This window comes from Pleurodeles waltl, chromosome 6 (assembly GCF_031143425.1).
Source record: "Pleurodeles waltl isolate 20211129_DDA chromosome 6, aPleWal1.hap1.20221129, whole genome shotgun sequence".
NCBI lineage: Eukaryota > Metazoa > Chordata > Amphibia > Caudata > Salamandridae > Pleurodeles > Pleurodeles waltl.
In genome coordinates, this window is record NC_090445.1 from 1,185,401,578 (window position 1) to 1,185,423,910 (window position 22,333).

Consider the following 22,333-nt stretch of genomic DNA (forward strand, 5'->3'; position numbering starts at 1 on the left):
TCATACAGGTGTCATAGTATATGCTAGTGCATTTCCCACTGATTAACTGCACTTGCATTTATTTTTTATTGAGCTGTGCCTTATTGTATATGTAGTTACCTGAAGGTGATAGATCAAAAGGTTACAAATTATTTTGTTTGTTTAGCCCACCTTTCAAACTGCCCCCACGCTCATTCACCCTATCCCAATTGCATGCAGCATCACAGTTTTCATTCTTTTTTAATACACTTTGGGCACTGGGTTATATAAAACCATTTCGAACTCTGGTTGTTCTAAATAATTAAAACAATTAAAACTTTTGCCCAGTTTCTCACATATACTGCCAACTAGATTTGAACATTTAAAAGCCTGTTAATTACATTATTTTTGTACAGACACCTTCAGGTGCATATTAACCTTTTGTTGCAAGCATCGCATCGCTTATTACCATAAACAGTGAAAAGCCAACAGGTTTAGCCTCTCCCGGTCATTCGACCTTTTCGATGCTTTCTGACAATGCTAAACAGCTTCAGCAAAATAAAAAGAAAAGCTTTCGGTCAATGCGTTAGCAAAAGCAAAATAATACAAAATTAACAAAGCTAATAGATCTGGGTTCAAAATCATAACGATGTACATTTCAGTTTGTACTTTAACCAGAAAAAAATAACACAATAGAAACAGGAGTGAAAAGCAAATAAGCCACAACGGTAGAAAAGATACCATCTGTGAGAAAGAGTTAAAGAGAAACTAACCTAGTGGCAATGAACAAGAGGCAGGATGAAGGTGGCATGAGGTCACTTAGTGAAATTGAGGAAGTGACACTGCTGCCTGGGGTGGGATTCCATTCCCCAGGCTTCCCTGACTCTCGCGCTTTAAAAGCGCTTGTTAATCCCGCTGCGCAGGAAGCGTTGGAAGTGACTCTGCTGCCTGGGGTGGGACTTTATCCCCCAGGCTTCCCTGACTCTCACGCTTTTAAAAGCACTTGTTAAATCCCGTGGTATGTGTTGGAAGTGACTCTGCTGCCTGGGGTGGGACTCCATCCCCCAGGCTTCCCTTACTCTCACGCTTTAAAAGTGCTCGTTAATCCCGCGCCGGGGCGTGCGCCGAGCGAAGACCGATCATCGGCCAAAGAGGCCAGGCTGGGCACCCCATTTTTAGAAGTAAGTTTACTGGGGGTCCTTTTAGGCTATATTGCTATTTTATTTACTATTTGATGTTATGATGGGGAAACGCAAAGCTGTGGACATTCCTGCTCTGTCAAATGGCATAAAAAAAACTACACAAATGGTCAAGTAACCAACGAGCTCTTCAATACACTAAAGGAATTATCCTCTAGATGACATTGACATTTTGATCAAGGAGGTGGAGGCTATTTTGAAAAGTAACTCTAACCTACCATTGTCTGCTACAAACAGCACATCTAAGATAAAAGTTCCGGAAATATTTAAAAATAAGTCACAATCATTTAAACCCCAAGCTGAGACTGTGTTAAAACAGGCACCACAAGTTCCTAGGACAAATTCTTCGCCCCTGATGACTCTAACATCTGGCAGTGACTTGGGTACTGTTCCCTGTGCAAGCAGTGTATCTCCTACGGGGAATGAGGCCCTCCGCCCCCGTTAAGTCCAGTAATTGTGGTGACTCCTAATATTTTGTGCAAAAATCGGTTTGGCCACCTGGCAGAGGAAGAGGGACCCTCTGCTTGTGTTCCAGCCGGAATTTGTGTTGATGATAAAGCTTTAACCAATCTCCCCAATGACATTGACATTGATAGATTGCCACCATCCCAAGAGGCAATTGATCTGGTCACTGCTCTTAGAAGGGTGGATGAAGTTAAGGGTCTGGTGCTTTTACTGATGGATACCCTAAAGGGGGAACAGGCACAGAAGCCCGAGTGTAAGTGCCAGAGGCCAGATGGGGGTTAAATGGGGACAAGAGTACTATCCTGTCTGATCCAGGATTGAGAGCAGGTACCCACTCTTTGAGGTTCGATATTACCCTCCCCCCAAAAAACTAATCTATTTCTTTTGTAGAGGGACCCCAGCTTGCGCCTGCATTTGTAAGGCTGAAGCACAGTATAACTTCTAGAAATAGGAACCTTTTGGGGTCCCAAAGGACTGCTAAAGCTCAGGTGATTGATCCTGTTAAGAGCTCTCGGGGGATGACAGTAATCAGATCCCTGTTGAAGTTGTAAGTTCCCTTACACACTTTACAAGGGCTCTTAGGCTCCCTATTGATGTGGCAGTTCAAGATAGCACTAAATGGCCAGTTTATAAGGAACGGGGCCATGGACTGAGGAGCAAAGGTGGGGCCATTTACATGGCTGAGGTGCCCAAATTACCCTCTGGCTTATTGGAAACCCATGATTCCTTGATAAATAAGGTTATTTACTGGTTACGTGCTCAGCGCAATTGTCTTTCAGTCATCCGTGCTGACATCCTTGAGGTGGGAAGACATAGTCAACATGGTTAAAATTTTGACTTTATCTCTGTTTGCTTTGTAGATAGGCTCCTGGTGGATAAACTTATGGATTTTGAATCACGTACCAGCTATCTTAGGGATCTGAGATCGGTTGACATTAGACTTTATATGACATGCACTAGCTGTCGGTTGATCTTTACCCCTAGATGGCTTATTTTCTACTCAAAAGTGTGTTGTAGCTCCAGTAGCAATATCCTTCCATATACCATCAGCAACTGATTGAATACATACTGACCCACATCTAACAGCGTCCCCAGAGACCAAACAGGGAGTACTCGATAAGGATACACATCGTTGGGAGTCTCGGTGTCCTGGGTCCAGAGATGAGGTAATTTGCTCAGAATTATCTATTATGTCCTGGAATTTAGCAGGGATTAACAGGAAGTTGGGTGACCCTGAATGGGTCAACTATATTAATAATCAGGAAATTTGTCTTTTTCAGGAGACTTGGGCTGAGGACCAAGTATATATAGACGGGTTTTTAACATATTGTATTGAAGCTCAACCACCAGAGAGGGGCTTAGGTCATGCTAAAGGGGGCCTATTGGCATTGTTAGACAAAAGACTACAGTGTGTCCATTCTGTGTTAAAAATTGACTCACTCGATTTAATGGGAGTACAATTTACTTTTGATCGAGTTTTCAAGATTACTCTAATTAATGTTTATGCTCGGTCTGTCCCACGGGGAATAGAGTCTCAGATTTTGGTGCAGTTGTTTGAATTTTTGGATACCTTACACCCTCTGACAAATGTAGTGATTGCTGGAGACATGAATTGTACCTTCGATCCTTTCTGTTCAAATAGTGGTCTAATGGATGAATAAGACGAACTTTGGGGTATTCCACAATTAATGGATAAACAACTGTGTATTCATTCCTGTGCTGCTTCCCAGTTGATATCCCTATGTCTCAAACAAGGTCTTAGGGCTTGCAACGGCCGAACTCCCTCTGATTTGGGCATCACACCGACATTTAAACGTGGCTTGTCAACCAGTGTAATTGATTATATCTTAGTGGATGTCAGGTTATGGCCTTTCCTAAAAGATATGAAGGTGGACCCACGCTATGAGAGTGATCACAATCCCTTGCTTCTCACTATGCATAGTGATGTATTCAGGAGATCACAGAATGACCACCGCACTGTGGTTCCAACACCACTGCTGGATAATAGTTCCTTTCGGGTTTGCTGGCCTAAAGTGTTGTCTAATCCATTCTTGATAAAAGGGATCCATCAGTTGTTTGTTGATGTAATGGCCTTATATGAGAAGTATGAAATCAATGATATTTCTATTCTTAGCGTTCATGGAGATTTACTGAAGAAACTCCAGACTTTTTTTTATAAAAAAGACCAGTATCAAATATCCTGACTGTAATTTTAAAACCAATGTGTGGTTCAATAAGAATTGTTCTGAGGCAAAATTAGCACTAAAAGAAGTTATTGCGACACGTTCCCATGGGGAATACAATCAGCTAGACTTGCCTATAATTAGACCGTAATGCAAGCAAAGAAAAGCTGGGAAGATTCAGTTTGGCATAACCTGTTTAATGCAATTAAAATTAATGACAACGTGACATTCTGGAAGTTACTGTCTAATAGACAAAGAAGGGGCAAGAGCACCACAAGTAATTATATTCAACCTGAGAGCTGGGTGGGTCACTTTCCTAAACTCTATACTCTACCTTTTAATTTCCCAACTCACAAACCCTTCTCCCCGCCGATGGCTAGAATGAATTTTTCTCTGGATAACCCAGGACCAGAATGCTTTACATATGAAGATCCAATTATCTTCACCATGGGTGAAACTATAGCAGCAATCAACTCCCTAAAATCTGACAAAGCGCCAGGACCAGACAAAATTCTGGGGATTTATATAAATCTGAACCAATAGTATGGTCCTGGTATATAAACATGATCTCAAACAAAATCGCAGCAGGTGGACCAATTTGGAGCACGTAGGAAGGGGCCGAAATAATTCTGATTTATAAAAAGGACAATGTGAGCTCCCCAGCAAATTACAGACCTATCAGCCTTATTGACAATCTTCAAAACATTTTTGCCAAACAGCTTTTGGGAAGGCTATTAAGTTGGGTTCAAGACCATCAGGTGCTATCCCCACTAAAGGTGGGTTTTCATCCAAAAACTAGTAGGGTAGACCAGGTTTTCAGGTTGATGCTTTTATAATGGAAATACATAGTTCTTGCCAAGTACAATTTATATGTTGTTTTTGTGGACCTTTGATCCACCTTTGATATGGTCCCTAGAGAAAAACTATGGGAAGTGTTATATAGAATGGGTACCCCTAATAGCATAATTCATCTATTACAACGGTTACATGAGAATACATATACTCAGGTGAGATGGGGCAATCAGGGAGAATTCACAGAACATATCCCTATTCAGAGGCGGGTTCGTCAAGGGTGTGTTCTGGATCCAACCCTTTTACCTTGTTTATAAATGAGGTGGTACAAGTATTGTCTACTTGTCAGAACGATGCCCCCTCCTTAAACTTGCAGAAAATTCCTATTTTACTGTTTGCGGATGAATCTTTACTTATCTCGAAGACCCCTATGGGTCTTCAAATTCTTGTCGATAGGTTCAAATCATATTGTGCAGACTTTGGCCTGGAATTGAATGTTAGCAAAACTAAACTAATGGTTTTTAGCCCAGGACCAACTAGGAAATTCACTATTATTCTAGATGGGACCCCCTTAAGTAAGGTTAGTTCAATAGACTACCTGGGAGTGAGGATTTCAAATAATCTACAATGGGAGGACCAGATTAGTAAAAGTGCGGCACTTCTTCTGCATAGGGCGGGCGCTATCCGGCGTTTTTACAAAAGCTCTGTAACAAAAGAAGTATCTCCGGCCATCAAGATCTATTTGGCCAAGGTACAGGGCGCGGCCACCTATGGTGCCGAGATGTGGGGGTTTTACAATGGCAATAGATTATCTGTGGGCGAAAGTAATTTCGCTAGGGCTTTACTTGCATGCCCTCGTAGCACACCCTTGATCCCGGTTTATTTGGAACTTAGGTTCAATCGTGTTGCTGATTTAATAGCCCTTAGACCCTTGCTTTTCTGGGAAAGGATTTGGATCACATCTGAGCTTATTGTATACAGGAACTCCCTTCTTGACCTTCTGAGAAGACTGAAGGTAGTATCCATTCCATGGTTCAGGCATGTGTTAAAATGGTTTCGTATTTTGGGGCTTGGAAGCTATTGGGAAAATCCACAGAATTTAGGGAGAAACCATAAATCCATTCTGAAAGCTGCTTACTGGTCTTCTGTAAAAAACAATCTTCTCTCTTGAACATCACACGGCCGGTTGACTGATCAATTTCTTGTTTTCAAGTGGCACCCCAAATTCGAACCATATGTAGATCTCATACCTGATACACTGGGGAAGAGTCTGTATGTTCGTTTCTGTTTTGAATGTCTACCATTGTTGTCCTTAACAGGCAGATGGGGATTGTCCTCAACATATGACCAATGTCCTGCCTGTTGTAATTGTACTGAATCTGTTGAACACTTTGGGGGTGATTCTGAGACTGGCGGGCGGCGGAGGCCGCCCGCCAGTCTTCCCCTGACAAAATACCACTCCGCGGTCGCAAGACCGCTGAGGGTATTTTGAGATTTACCCTGGGCTGGCGGGCGGCCGCCAAAAGGCCGCCCGCCAGCCCAGGGCAAATCTACCTTCCCACGAGGACGCGTTGCACCCGTCGCGTATTTCAGTGTCTGCTTTGCAGACACTGAAATACTTTGTGGGGCCCTCTTACGGGGGCCCCTGCAGTGCCCATGCCATTGGCATGGGCACTGCAGGGGCCCCCAGGGGCCCCGCGGCACCCCCTACCGCCATCCTGTTCCTGGCGGGAGACCCGCCAGGAACAAGATGGCGGTAGGGGGTGTCAGAATCCCCATGGCGGCGGAGCGCGCTCCGCCGCCATGGAGGATTTTCCCGAACAGCGGAAAGTCGGCGGGAGACCGCCGACTTTCCGTTTCTGACCGCGGCTGAACCGCCGCGGTCAGAATGCTCGACGGAGCACCGCCAGCCTGTTGGCGGTGCTCCCGTGGTCGGTGACCCTGGCGGTCACCGACCGCCAGGGTCAGAATGACCCCCTTTATGTTTTTTTGTCCGGCATACTCCATTCCTCGGCGTAAGTGGATTTGCACAATTTGCCAGAATTTGGGCATAAGACAATGTCATACTGCTTTAAGGATTTTTAACAGTGATACTTCAACTATTTTAATCACTGTGGTTAGCAAGTTCCTTGTGGCTGCTTGGTATCTACATATTCGTTTTCTTAGGAATTGAAAATCTTTGCAAATAAGTATGCTATGTAAATGAAGTGGAAGTGATTATATTTTTATTGTAATTGTCGGATGTTTTTAAAATTTTCCCTATGTTCTTAATCATTTATGCTTTTTAAATTGTGCTTTTTATGGTTAGTGAAATTGAAGGAAGGTGGTGTTTTGCTTCATCTCAACAAGTGTGTTTTTGCATGCCAATTAGAGTGCCAGTAAGGATTTCAATACACTTGAATTTCAACAAAAGGAGAACAGCACGCTAGAGGAGGTACACAAACAAGTGATTCAAATATCAGAGTTGTGGTAGCATGTGTCATCCGACGCAACTCCAGTAATGAGAAAATACCTGTAAATATGCGCAGTCACTCCACAGACATTTTTGGGCCCTGCTCAGAAAACAAAAACACATATGACACAAGAGACACTGGGTATTTTCTCTGTTAATCTAAGTCTCTATTAAAAGAAGAACATACCTGTAAATGTAGATAGTGGCTTCAAAAGATAATTTTTGGTCTGTGCTCATAAAACAAAACATATATGACACAAAACACACTGGCTGTTTTCTGAATTAATCTAGTGACTGTTTATTGAAACGAGAAAATACCTGTAAATATAGACAGTCACTTCAAGAGTGATTTTGGGGCTTTGCTCAGAAAACAAAAGCACATATGACACAAAAGACACTGGCTGTTTTCTCTATTAATCTAGTGATTATCTATTGCAATGAGAAACTGTCTGTGGCTGCTAGGTGACCAGGCAGAGAAGGACAGAAGCAGCAAGAAAGATGGGGAAAGTAAACACGGCCAAAAGTAGAGGAGACCAGTAAGGGATTTCACAGGCGAGCTGGGGGAGTCACGGAGAGTGCGTGGGGACATGGTTGTGTGTGTCTGTGTGTGTGTGTGTGTGGGGTGGGGGTGTTATAGTGCAGCACACGGGGAGAGAGAACAAAAAAACATGCACTCCCATGGAGTGCGAAAAGCACAAGAAAAAAGGTAGCTCCCTGAATGTTTAGCAGTGGAAGGCCACAAGTCACCCAGTCAATAGGATGGTAAAGAACCTATGCTCCAGGGGAGGCATAGTACAAGAATAAGAGAAAGGAAAGCCATCAAACGAGAATCAAGCAAATAATATTGACAAGAACACCAACAAATGATAAGCAAAAAGCTGACCTAACTCAATTGTAAATAATGGTATTTTACCCAATATATCTTTGACAACAAAAACTAAAGGTTTTCTGTAGAGGAGCATTAAACAAGACACTGTAGAGCCCTTCAAAATAAGCTTGTTTTTAACATTATGTCGAGAAAGTCTCCTAAGTCCACAACAAGGTCTCCGTTTCTGTCAGCTTCTTCCAGCATACCTTCCAGCTCTTTACGTGAAAAATGCAAGCCAGCCAATATACAGGCATTCTTTAGATTCTCAATGGTTATTTTCCCATCATTATCTGTAGAAAATGGAAAAAAAGTTTAAATATTTCATTGTGCTTCACATTTCACTCATTGAAGGTGCATTTGGGCCAGATTAGTAGTATAGCTCTTAAATGCTCCAGCACTGTGGTTGTGAAATGAAGGAAGAAAGTTATATCAGTCATTCATACTCCCACCAGAACACCCTTCAGAGGAGTTTTATGACAGTGGGAGCTTTCATAATGTTTTTTATGTATATGGCTGGGGAAGCACTTCATGCCTGTTTTTTATTATTTGCATTATGGTATGAGGAGTCTTGCTTTTATAAACGTAGGACTGCAAGTACAATACGAGGAAAACCCACATTGGTAGAGCCAATAATTCTGGCATTTGCTGTCAGCCTTTTGGCTTTGTCAATTTTTGTGTTGCCATTTTTTTATTGTTGACTTGCTTTCTTTTGCAAATCTTTATTATCGGGTAAGCCCGTGCACCCTCATCAATCTGAACAAAAACATTGGCTAAAGACAAAAATATTTTTTGGACCACAAAGAATTTTCAAAGTACCCACTAGCACTGAAAGAGGAACTACTTTGTTCTCCCTTGATGGGTCAGAATGTCATCATTTACAGTGAAGTTGGCTAATCACCCAATTAGCTGACTCTAACTTGATGGCAAGCTCTGCTGTCATTCCCTGATTACTTCCTTTAGTCTGCAGTATCACCCTCTGCTCACCACCTCTCTGCTGCCACATTGACATCTAAGTTCTTATTTGAATCTGAATTTTCCGAAACTCCCGAGCAAATTACATACCCTGGGTAGCCCGATATTCAGTTCCTCTAGTAGTTCTAAGAGGCTTGCTCACCCTCAAGAAATTATATTAATAGTAGTGAACAAGTTCCACAGTATGTCTCTGTGTTTTGGCAAGGCCGACTTACCAATAAGTAAGGGGCAAGGGCCAGTAATTGGAAGATGTATGCTTTCACAGCTCACTTTTGCTTGCCTTGCCCTGGGTCCCTTTCCAGAATCTTAAATGTTCACAGTTCTCTGAGGAGGTGGTCATTATTACTAGTCTGATTTGCACAAACCCCTCAGCAGCTGTCAAAATTGCCATTCTCATTGTGTGAAAAAGAGGATCCAGGCTTAGCAACATGAGCTACAGGGCAGGTTCTTCCACCAATGGTCTCCATCTTTGGCTTGTTTCTTGTCTGTTTCAGTCGCCTGTTTCATTGTGCTCAGGTAACTATAATCTGGGGATAATAAGCATGTGGGGGGCATAGGGTTGGCAGTCTTCATTAAGAGCTAGAGAACGTAGATGTGAATGACTCAAATGTAATGTACAATGAATCTATAGAGTCACCAGTACCCGGGAAATACCAAATCCTGTAAGGCTCCCAACAAACATCCAAACAAAAGCATTTGCAGGGGAAATGCAGGCACAGTTTGCAGTAGGTCATCTGGGTAATCTTGGCCTCCTGGTCAGTAATCTCACATGGCCAGGCACCTGGTACAAATTATGAGCATCAAAACACCCCTGTTCTAGACATTGAGTCAGAGAAGATTGGTTGAAAGTTTCAACCAAGAGCAAACAGTATAAAGTGAGCTCTGGGAAACATTGGAACTCTGGGTGTTAGTAATAGGGTCTCTAGTTGGCAGTCAGTTTAAACCCTGTCTGGTCAAGGTAAGGGAGTCACACATCTAAGATAACCCCTGCACACCCCCTTGGTAGCTTGGCACAAGCAGTAAGGCTTATCTCAGAGCCAATGTGTAATGTATCTGCACATATACACACAGTAACACAGTGAAAACACCACAAAAGGACTACACACCAGTTTAGAAAAATAGCCAATATTTATCCAAATCAAACAAGACCAAAATTGATTTCTGGACACACAGCCTCGGATCAGTGCTGTCATGTTGAAGATCTGATGCCCAGGGACGATGCATGGAAAATCCAGATGCACGTCAACGATGGATTCACGCTGAAGCAGGCGATGCGTTGATTTCACAGCCATGAGACAGGCACTGCATCAATTATTTCAGCTGCAGTACATGTGCTGCTTCAATTTTTCTGCCACAACTTCTCCAGTGCATGGATCTTCACTCAGGGTACCAGCTTCCACTTCTAAGGGCCCAGGGACTGGATGTGGCACCACTTTGCAAGTCAGGACTCTCTGCAGAAGAGCCCAGGTACTGCCAGGTGAAGTCTTTGATGTCCCTCAGACTTCACAGGAGGAGGCAAGCTCCGTCAAAGCCCTTGCAGAAACTTCACAAGCAGGATTTAGAAAGCAAAGTCCAGTCCTTTCACTCCCAGGGCAGAAGCAGCAGGCCAGCACAACCATGCAACAGGCAGAGTGGCAGGTCCTCCTCAAGCATTGAGCTCTTCTCCCTAGCAGAGTCTCCTCTTGATCCAGAAGTGTTCTAAAGTTGTGGGGTCAGCAGTGCAATACTTATACTCATTCCTGCTTTTGAAGTTGGCAAACTTCAAAGGAAAGCCTTTGTAGTGCACAAGACCCGGCCTCTCCCAGTTATGGCCCCAGACACACTCTAGTGGGTTGGAGACTGCTTTTCGTAAGGACAAGCACAACCCTGCTCAGGTGCGAGTGTCACCTTCTCCCTCCACTCTAGTCCAAGAAGACCCATCAGGATATGCGAAACATACCTCAGATCCCTTTGTGTGACTATCTAGAGCGAGTTCACAAACAGCCCAACCATCAGTCTGACCCAGACGTGTATTTCACAGCCAGGCAGTGGCACAGAAGAGTCACACAAGGAAATGCCCACTTTCTAAAAGTGGCATTTTCAATCTTAAAATTTAAAAACCAACTTCACCAAAAGATGTATTTTTAAATTGTGAGTTCAGACCTCAATTTACATATGTCTATCTGTTCCCAATTGGAAACTGCACTTAAAACATCTCTGAACAATCTCCATGTTATCCTATGAGAGATAGGCCTTCCAATAGTGAAAACTGAATTTAGTAGTATTTCACTATCAGGACATGTAAAACACACCAGTACATGTCCTACCTTCAAAATACACTGCACCCTGCCCATAGGGTTGCCTTGGGCCTTCCTTAGGGGTGATTGACATGTAGAAAAAGGGGAGGGTTGGGCCTGGAAAGTAGGCACAGTTGCCAGCTCGAATTGACAGTACACAACTGCACACTCATACACTGCAATGGCAGGTCTGAGACATGTTTACAGGGCTATTCATGTGGGTGGCACAATTAGTTACTTCCTAGTAAATCAAATATGCCAATCATGGGGAAGCTAATCCCCAATCCAATTTAGACAGAGAGCAATTGCACTTTAGCACTGGTCAGCAGTGTTAAAGTGCCCAGAGTCCTTAAAGTCAGCAAAAACAAAATTCAGCAAAGGATCAAAAACTGTCAGTCAGAAGCCAATAGTACAGGGTAATCCACACACAGTGCTGAGAGGTCTAACACTGGGAATGACTGTGACCTTATCCTCTACACAGCAGTGTTAAAGTGCCCAGAGTCCTTAAAGTCAGCAAAAACAAAATTCAGCAAAGGATCAAAAACAGGCAGTCAGAAGCAAATAGTACAGGGTAATCCACACACAGTGCTGAGAGGTCTAACACTGGGAATGACCGTGACCTTATCCTCTACACAAAGTGAGAAAAACACAAGCATATTTGATATATAAATATCGTGCATAAGCAAGACAGTGGCAAAACAATCCCATATGAATTCTCCTTTGCAAGATGCCACTGAATTGTGGCCTGCTAACCATAAGAAATACACAGCCAATTCCTTGGGGCAACTGAGACAAGATAAACATTCTTGCTAAAGACAAAACTCTGAAAATGGCTGCTAAAAACACGTAGGTTATCATTATGAGTCTGGTGGTCACTTGACCGCCAATGTAGCAGTCTGAGCGCCATATTATGACCACGGGGGTCGTGCCGCAGTCGGACCACAAGCACCGCCAGGATCATAGATCTCGGCGGTCTGGTGGTTGAGGCGATTCTAATCCGCCAGGACAGCGCTGCAAGCAGTGTTGCCCTGGGGGCTACAACCTCGTTCTCCGCCAGTGATTTCATGGTGGTAACACCGCCATGAAAAGGCTGGTGGAGAATGAGTGCAGGTAGCCCCAAGGGGCCCCTGCACTGTCCATGCACTTGGCAAATAATCAGGCCCTTAATGACTGTTTTCACCAACCACTTCACAAAATTACATAATCAATACCACAATGACAAACAAAAATGGTGATGAAAAGCCTTTCGGTGAGATGGGTGGACAGTCCTTACAAAGTAACATTCTTAATAAGGTCATCATGAAAGTAACATCAGGGGAGCCAATGAAACAGACAATAGAAAGCACTAGGACACACAGTAGATGAAGAATCCATTCACTGTCCTACACAACAATAAAACAATCATTACTAGAGGTCTTCATGAGGATAGAAAGGTAAACATTGGCTTGTAGACAAATGGCTTCCCAAGATTCCATTATCACCATCTCATTTTAGGGAAATTTCACTCACAGGTTGGGATATGTAAAGAAGCTGATGGAGAGTAGCTGAAGGATCAAGGGTAAGAGCTAGCCTAGTTTCAATTCAAGGACAAAATCACATCTTCGTCTCGTGTAACTGAGTTAGAATATAAGCAAGAAAAACAAATTTTCGGTGTATTCCAGTGCACTAAGGAATGCATTAATTAAACCACATAGCCCTTAGTCCTCATGTTCTTAGTTCCTCTGCATTCTACTTACAGCTCAAATCTCCCATTTTGTTTGATTTATGATTGCTTTTCAAGAAGAGATTCATCTATGGAAGAACGAAAATACTATAACTCAAAATAGACAAATGTGTAAGGATCTGCGTTATTGCTTCAGGCTTCTCTTTAATTTCCCTAGTCAGTGTATTTTGCTAAGTTACACATCATATCGAGTGTGCGTATGGAATCAGAGTGGTCAATTGCTTGCCCTGTCACTGTGTCTACAATGTTAGATGGTAGATGGCACCTTAAATCTGGAGTCCAAACTCATCCCACAAGGTCTGTCACCAGTTGCCATTGTCATTGACCTCTTTAGAAAAATAGTAGGTGCATAGATACATTATTTTTCACCGGCTCTATCTGGACAAGTATGGGCATACAACTGCTCACAAGAGATCAGCAGAGCAATACTGGGATGCAAAATGGTGAGCCTGGAAAAGCAAACTAGTGCAGTGCCTTGTCTCAGCTCACCACAAACAATTTCTAGGATAGGCGTTTCTTATTGCCTACACAGTTTCACCTCACTGATCCCCAGGCTATGCATAAACGGTTACTACCAGTTGTATATGCCCAGTCTCTTACTAGTGGATCTAATTCCAGAGTCACCAAGGTAGAGCTAGACATACCAGGAACTATGGCACACACATATGCATACACTTTTTGAATTTCCAACACACTACAACCATACCACATGCATTGTTTTATGCCTTAAGTAAAGGTATCTTCTTGTGTGTCCCCTGTGATTATCATGTTTGTTTGCATGAAGCTGACTTCAACCACTCTCACTCATGGCCAGAATTAACTCTGAAGTAGCCTGCTTAATTCATAAATCTCTACACTCAGGTATATCCACTTAGAGAAAGCAACAACTTCACACAAAAAGAGGCATACGGATCACAGTAAGCAAAGCAGACAGTCTGATTGTAACATGAAACACATCACCCTCAGCTATGACCTGTCATCGTTCAGATAAGATTTACATCTTCACAATAGACAGAGAACTAATATATTCCTCTCTCTTCAGTTTAGCTACTTCCCTTCTCACCTTTTGTTCAAAATAATATTTTTTGTTACAGTTATTTATAAAGTGCTCCATTGTCCATATGGTTAGGTTTGTGCTTAGCCAATGCAAATAATAATGTACATTAGTGAAGTAATCATTACTATCACTAGCTTTATATTTCACTGCACTAACTTGAATGAGGAGAGAAACGCAAAGCCACAAGAATTTGTTAAAATCATGGTGCCCTTTATTTTTTATGTTTTTAATGAAATACAAATGCTTAGAAATTGACCCATACTAGGACATTAAGCACTTTGTTTCAATGTATCACTACAGATTTCTTCTATGAGCTGACAAATATCTCTGTGGGCTGACATCTGAAAGAACCATGTGAAGCAGACACCAACCAAAGATTCTTAATAACTGACTCCTTTTTATTGAAAGGACGGTTAACTCATAACCAGGAACGGGTCATCCAATCTTCAAAGACAATAAAGAAATCAAACATTTTTCTTGACATTAGACAAAAATTGCCACTTCTTCAGGGCATAAATAGTCCAATTTCAATATAAAAGTTGTGCATTGAGCCCAAACAATATTGTGTCAGAAGATATCACAAAGAAAAAACTAAAAGCAAAAGAATAAAGCACAAAGATATGAATGAAAAGTGATGTAAAAAGAAGATTACTAATAAGTAGAAACAAGCATTTGCAATGCAATGGGCCTCGCATTTGCCTGAGCTAGAGCTATTAGCGTTGTAAACTCCTAACCAGACATTTCTTGCCACATAAACTGAAAATGAAAACTAAAACAGTTGCACAGAAGTGAGCCGATGGCCACCATGAGCGCGAAGGTGACACAAAAGGAAACAGAAGTTTGCTTGCAGTCAAACGTATCGGCAATAGTGCAATTATCTATGTAGCCTGCAAAAGTGCAATTATCCATGTAACAGGGTCGATGTCATGCAAAGCCCTTGACTACTGCCCAGCGAGATCATGCTGCATAGGAAATAAAAAGAAAAAAGTAGTCCAGGAGCCATTCGGAAAACACAGAGCCATTTATGTTTTCAGTGGTTTACTGGTGTTCTCACGGAGGGCTAAATACCGGAATAGGCATGATGTATGCATGCCTTTCACTAATGAAATCAAGCAAATTTTAAAAGGCAAGCCCACGGACCAACCAAACTGATGGGCATGACATGGCCATGGTTAAAAGCCAACAGAGAGATTACAACAGGGGCCAGTGCGCTTGTGTACTCTGCCTTAAGAAACAAAAGGAAAACAATACTAATAATCAATTAGGTGTTCAATTATAAGTCAAAGAATCAAAATCATTATTTATACAAACTAAAAGCAAGTCACATTTAAATGTATCATGTTGGTGGAATCACATGATCATCATTATAAGTGTAAAAGACTAAGGGGGTCATTCTGACCTCGGTGGTAAAAGGCGCTTACCGCCGGTCAGAAGACCGCCACAACACCGCCGCGGTCATTCTGACCCTCAAGAGGCAAACCGCCAAAAACCCGACATCCACAAAAGTCCGCCACACCAACGGCCAGCGATAAACTGGCGAAGACCAAACCTCCACCGTCACGCCAACAGAAATACGCCCATGCCATTACAACCCACGAATCCACGCGGCGGTCTTTCAACCGCGGTATTCCATTGGCGGTACTCACCGCCGCGCTCAAAATACACACACAGCTCCAAAACACAGCCACATTGGACAATTCCAAATACACACACCTGAGACACATACACACAACACTCCCACACACCCAATTAACTATAAAACACACACCCACATCACCCACAAACCCCTACGACCACAAATCAGAGATGAAGCCCAGAGAGAGAGACAGCACAGAATAGAGAACACCATCACACAGAGGCACACTACACCATCACCCACACAACATCCACGCACAAAACACCACAAACCACCACACTCACCACACTCATCACCGCAAACACCACCCCACACCTCATCCACACCACCCCATGGCACCCCCAAGACACCCCAGGTTTTCAGATGCAGAAGTCAGGGTCATGGTGGAGGAAATAGTTTGGGTAGAGCCCCAGCTCTTCGGGACACAGGTGCAGCACACCACCATTGCCAGGAAGATGGAGCTATGGCAAAGAATAGTGGACAGGGTCAACGCTGTGGGACAGCATCCACGAAATCGGGACGACATCAGGAAGCGGTGGAACGACCTACGGGGGAAGGTGCGTTCCATGGTATCCAGGCACAACATCGCAGTGCAGAAGACTGGCGGTGGACCCCCACCTCAACCCCCAGAATTTACAACATGGGATGTACAGGTCTTGAACATCCTGCATCCTGAGGGCCTCGCAGGAGTATCTGGAGGAATGGACTCTGGTAAGTCTAATCTCAACTACTTCATCCCCCCCACCCACCAGCATACCAACTCATACCCCCACCCTCCCCCCCACCCCCATCACACATCCTCCTTGCTAATGCCTCACCATCACAACCCACCCATCCCAACACCAAACCCTGCATGCCACCACAAAACATTGACACCCATCACCTAAGCATGCCCACTGCACATACCCATCTCCCCCACAAACCACCGTCACAACAGCCCCCACAAGGGAATGCCAGCACTGGGGTACACGGGCACCCACCCATTGCACGCTATGGCACACACAGAAGCAATAACCATACTCTTATACCCCTGCAGGACCCGAACGCCACCACACCACCCAGGAGGGTCCAGAAATGTCCATCCCACCCCCAGAAGAGGCCCCCAGTGATGACAGCAGCTCTGTCTCCCTGGACCCAGATGACCAGCCCGGCCCATCGGGGACCTCGGGACGGTCGGTTCCCCTCAGACAGCCACAGGCCACAGCAGACCTACCCCCCTCTGGGAACACCAGCACAGCACCCACCCAGCGGGCCCATGCCTCTGTCTTCAGGACATGTCAATCAGCGGTGTGTCCACCACTACAGGGAACCCAGGTTAACCCACCACCCCAACAACAACAGGGAGCTGGAGGCAGTGGTAGTGGGCACACGGTCCAGGGGACAGAGGCCCAGGGAAACAGGGGAACTGGGAGGGCTGCTGTGCGACAGGGGGGGGGGGACAGGCCCAGGGAACCCACTCTCCACGAGGCCCTCTCCTCCATCATGGGAGCATACCACCACTCCCAGGAGACGATGGCCACGGTCCTGGCCAGGTTCCAGGAGATCCAGGTACTGCAGGAGGAACAGTTTATGGGGTTCAGGGAAGAACTCAGAAACATTAGTTCCGCAATGGGCACCATCGTTGTGGCTCTCAACCAGATTGTCACCACATTGCGGGACCATGTGGCACCATAAAGGGCCCCTGTCACTAGCATGGACCAGGAACAGGCTACCACCTCCGCCGGCGCTAGTGGACAGGAGGCCCCGACACAAGAACAACCGGCCACCAGAACCCCACCCCCTGCAGAAGAAGAACCACCCCGCAAGCGGGGCCTGAGATCTAGGAAGAAGACATAGTAGGATGCCAAGACCCCCGCCAGGAAAGGATACCCCCTGATGTCATCCCACTGTCCCACATTGTCACCCTGTCCAACCTTAAACTGCCCCTGCTCCACCTTCCACAGGCATATGGAAAATGCACCTGTGAGACTGAGAATCTGGACTCTGCCATGGACATTCCTCCACCATCACCGATTTTCAACCATGTCCCAAAATTGAGCACTTTAATAAACACACTTATTGCACACAAATAATCTGGAGTCTGCCTGTATTTTTGAAAAAATGTATTAGACATAAACGTGCCAAAATTACCAGTTACATTGTGATGACAACATACCACTGTCACACAGCTGTAGTCCATGGGCAAACAAAGCAGAGGTCACGCAGTGGGGCCCACATCTCTGAAATTGGAAGGGAAAGTCACAACTCTGTTAGCATACCCTGGGTGAAAAGGACAGACAGTAGAGAGGCAGGAGACTGTAAGTAAATGTAAAATGCCGGTGTTGATTCTTACCTGTGTGTTATTGAAAATACTGCAGTATTACTGTGTTCCTATTGTCTGTGTCGTCCTCTTCGTCTTCCTCCTCTTCACTCTCCGCAGGCTCCACAGCTGCCACAACACCACCATCTGGATCATCCTCCTGCAGGAAAGGCACCTGGCGTCGCAAAGCCAGGTTGTGAAGCATACAGCAGGCCACAATGATATGACACACCTTCTTTGGTGAGTACATTAGGGATCCACCTGTCATATGCAGGCACCTAAACCTGGCCTTCAGGAGGCCGAAGGTCCGCTCGATCACCCTCCTAGTACGCCCATGTGCCTCATTGTACCGTTCCTCTGCCCTTGTCCTGGGATTCCTCACTGGGGTCAGTAACCACGACAGGTTGGGGTAACCTGAGTCACCAATTAGCCACACACGGTGTCTCTGTAGTTGTTCCATTACATAAGGGATGCTGCTATTTCGCATGATGTACGCGTCATGCACTGACCCAGGGAACTTGGCATTTACATGGGAGATGTACTGGTCAGCCAAACAGACCACCTGGACATTCATGGAATGATAACTTTTTCTGTTCCTGTACACCTGTTCACTCCTGCTGGGGGGACCAAAGCCACATGTGTCCCATCAATGGCACCAATGATGTTGGGAATATGTCCAAGGGCATAGAAATCACCCTTCACTGTAGGCAAATCCCCCACCTCAAGGAAAACGATGTAGCTCCGCATGTGTTTGAGAAGGGCAGACAACAGTCTGGACAACACCTTTGAAAACATAGGCTGAGACATCCCTGATGAAATGGCCACTGTTGATTGAAATGAGCCACTTGCCAAAAAATGGAGTACTGACAGAACCTGTACTAGAGGGGGGATCCCTGTGGGTTGGCGGATGGGTGACATCAGGTGTGGCTCCAGCTGGGCACACAGTTCCTGTATAGTGGCTCGGTCAAGCCTGTATGTCAGTATGACATGTCTTTCTTCCATTGTCGACAGGTCCACCAGCGGTCTGTACACAGGAACATTCCTCCATCTCCTCGCAAGTCCCAGCGGACGGTGCCTAGGAAGGACAACAGCGAGCACAGAGTCAATCAACCCACAGGTACGTTCCCACAGCTTGCACAGTACACGATTCTCTATGCATTGAATGGCTTGTATGAGTGTCGATGCAAGGCTTAGGCATGTGTGACGCAGTAGAAATTAAGCCATGTGGGCCCTTGAAATGGCGGCTGCCTGACCTGTGAAGTGCGACAATGGGATGTGAGGTAAATGCGCTGGGGTGGCACACCGTGGCGGTAGGCGGTCGAAGACCGCGGCACAAAGCCGCATTGGTTAACATTGAACCCTATGGGTTTCAGGAGCCAATGACGAAGTGCGCCGGCGGTCGTGGTACGCACCGCCGCGGTACGCACCGCCGCGGACGTGACCGCCATTTTCTATCTGCTTATTTACTCGAGACCTGATCATCCACAAGAGAGGACCTATACTGCAAGTGCTGCTGTGACCTCGGTCTGGAAGAGACAATGGCTGCTGCGACTGGGGAAAGGGCCCCTGCCTTCACTTCTGAAGAATTGGAGAAACTCGTGGATGGGGTCCTCCCCCAGTATGCGCTACTCTACGGTCCTCCAGACCAACAGGTAAGTCCACTGGGACCATGCTTTGTGGGCAATGCCTGTGTTGAGTCGGGTGGATGAAAGATGGTGGGGAGGGGAGCGATTGAGGCATGCATCAAACGACAGATGAGAGCATGTGCCACATGGCAAGGGTGGGGATGGGGGGCCACTCACATCGAGCATGCATAAAATTATGACTATGTTATTTCTCCCCCTGTACATGTGACATAGGTCAGCGCCCATCAGAAAATTGACATTTGGCGTGCCATCGCCAAGGACGTCCGGACCCTGGGGGTCCACAACAGACGGGGCACCCACTGCCGCAAGAGGTGGGAGGACATCCGCCACGGGAGCAGGAAGACCGCGGAGGCTCTGCTGGGGATGGCCTCCCAACGTAGGAGGGGTGGCTCCCGTCAATTGACCCCCCTGATGTCCCGGATCCTGACGGTGGCCTACCCCGATTTGGATGGGCGCGTGAGGACATCACAGCAGACACAAGGGGGTGAGTACAAGCACATTCTGCTGATTTTGCGCACATTGGAGGTGTCTGGGTGGGGGAGGAGGGCTGTGGGTATCCCTAGGCCAGGGCGATTTCCGTAGGCTAGGCCCCTCCGTTAGGCATGGCCCTGTGCCCCCGCCCCCCACCTCTGTAGGTTGCCTAGTACAGCTAATCATGGCCCTGTGTCACCTATGTGTGGATTTGTCATCCATAGGCTTGTAGGCCGTGTCCCACGGATTGAGTAGTGTACCCCAAGTGCGCGGCGTAGTGCAGGGGGCTTCTGTGTCTGTCCTCTCCGCCAACGGTGTCGCCAATGCATGCACTCAACATGTCTTTATTTCTCCCCCCACCCTTTTTTGTTGGTCTTCCTGTTCATGTGTGCATTAGCATCATCAGGCGGAGGAGAAGTGGCATCGGAGCACGAGGGAGCTGCATCTCACATGGCCCTGGAGGGCCATGCAACCGACTCGGAGTTCACCAGTGAGACGGAGGGCGAGGGGAGCTCCACAGCGGGGACACGTGGTGACACCAGCGACACAGACACGTCCTCGGAAGGGAGCTCCCTTGTGGTGGCGGCAACATCCGTGCCCACCGCAACAACAGGTACAGCCGCCACCCAGCGCACCAGCTCCGCCCTCCCAGCAGCCCCTCAGCCTTCGCCCAGTGCCCGCTCACCCAGGAAGGTGGGCATCTCCTTCGCCCCAGGCACCTCAGGCCCTGCCCCAGTTACCCCTGCTGCCCTCAGTGAGGAGGTCATTGACCTCCTCAGGACGCTCATTGTTGGGCAGTCTACCCTTTTGAATGCCATCCAGGGTGTAGAAAGGGAGGTGCACCGGAGTAATGCATACCTGGAGGGCATTCATTCGGGTCAGGCTGCCCATCAGCGATCGTTCAACGCTCTGGCCTCAGCACTGACGGCAGCCATTGTCCCTGTCTCCTGCCTCCCTCCTCCAACTTCCTCAACCCAGTCCCACTCCCCTGTTCTTCTGCCTATCCCAGACACACCTACAGACCAGCCTGCACACACCTCAACACCCAAGGCAAGCTCATCCAGACATAAGCACCACACATCACACAAGCATTCACCCAAGCAACATCCACATGCAGACATGCCAACAGCCACTGCCTCCTCTGTGTCCCCCTCCTCCTCGTCTCCCTCCTCCCTCCCTGTGACGTCTCCACTCACACTTGCATGCACAACATCATCAGCCACTACGTCCATCACCAGCACACCCACCAGGACAAACCGCACACGTGCAGTCACCACCCCCACTGCCATTTACACGTCCCCTGTGTCCTCTCCCAGTGTGTCTGTCACCCCCTCTTCCAAACCACACAAACGCAGGCAGCCACCCACCCAACACCCATCCACCTCACGACAGCCTCCAGCACAAGCACCTGCACCCAAAGACACCAGACCTGACTCACCTACAACCACATCCTCTTCCTCCACTCCCATACCCACTGCACCTACCCTTCCCACTGCTCCTAAAAAGTTTTTCCTGTCCAAAATTAACCTCTTTCCATCACCTGACCCACCCCCTCCATCTCATAAGAGTCGAATCAGCACCTTAGCCACCACATCCCCTGGACCTACAAGGACAATAGTCCAGGGATTTTAGAGTCCACCACCTTCAAGGGCAGCTACTTCGGCTAGCAGTAAAGGGACAGCCAGCCCACCCCCTGGTAAAAAATCAAAGAAAGGCAAGGCCCGGCGCGAGAGGCCAGAGACAGCAGGCTCCAAAGGCACTACCCTGGCACCGTCAGGAAGTGGGGTGCCACCTGGCACACCGACAAAGGGAGGAAAGGGACACAGAGGAGCAGGGAAGGGTGGCAAGGGCAGCACGCCCGACAAGTCTGGCAGCAGGCGAGCTGCCCAGGAGGGCCCCACCAGCCCCATTCCAGGTGTGAAGGAGGACACCCATGGGCCCGGGACGCCAGCACAGGAGGGCCCCGCAAGCGAGAAGACAGATGTGCACGAAGGGCCCGGCAGCCACATGTCGGGTGGCGAGTGAACTCCATCTCATGGCCGGATCTGGTGCCCTGGAGACACATGTCAAGCACCGCTGAACAGGGCCCTTCAAGTCAAGCACCGCTGAACAGGGCCCTTCAGGTCAAGCACCGCTGAACAGGGCACCGCCGTCTCAAGAACCGCTGAACAGGGCCCTTCAAGTCAAGCCCCGCTGAACAGGGCCCCGCCGTCTCAAGAACCGCTGAACAGGGCCCTTCAAGTCAAGCACCGCTGAACAGGGCCCTTCAAGTCAAGCACTGCTGAACAGGGCACCGCCGTCTCAAGAACCGCTGAACAGGGCCCTTCAAGTCAAGC

The 22,333-nt window shown here is 46.7% G+C and overlaps 1 protein-coding gene and 1 long non-coding RNA gene across 2 annotated transcripts in view; one reads left to right on the forward strand and one right to left on the reverse strand.

Annotated features, from left to right (window-relative positions):
* The first annotated feature begins 988 nt into the window (after positions 1-988).
* The window catches only part of LOC138300729 (uncharacterized), a 106,840-nt gene continuing 85,495 nt past the window's right edge, over positions 989-22,333 (forward strand). Inside the window, exon 1 of the long non-coding RNA XR_011204993.1 lies at positions 989-1,139. This is a non-coding gene — a long non-coding RNA (uncharacterized lncRNA). The remainder of the gene's footprint in view (positions 1,140-22,333) is intronic.
* LOC138300728 (uncharacterized) overlaps positions 7,331-22,333 on the reverse strand; it is a 158,807-nt gene continuing 143,804 nt past the window's right edge. Inside the window, exon 5 of the mRNA XM_069240437.1 lies at positions 7,331-8,207. The gene's annotated coding sequence lies outside the window, so the exon portion shown is untranslated. The remainder of the gene's footprint in view (positions 8,208-22,333) is intronic.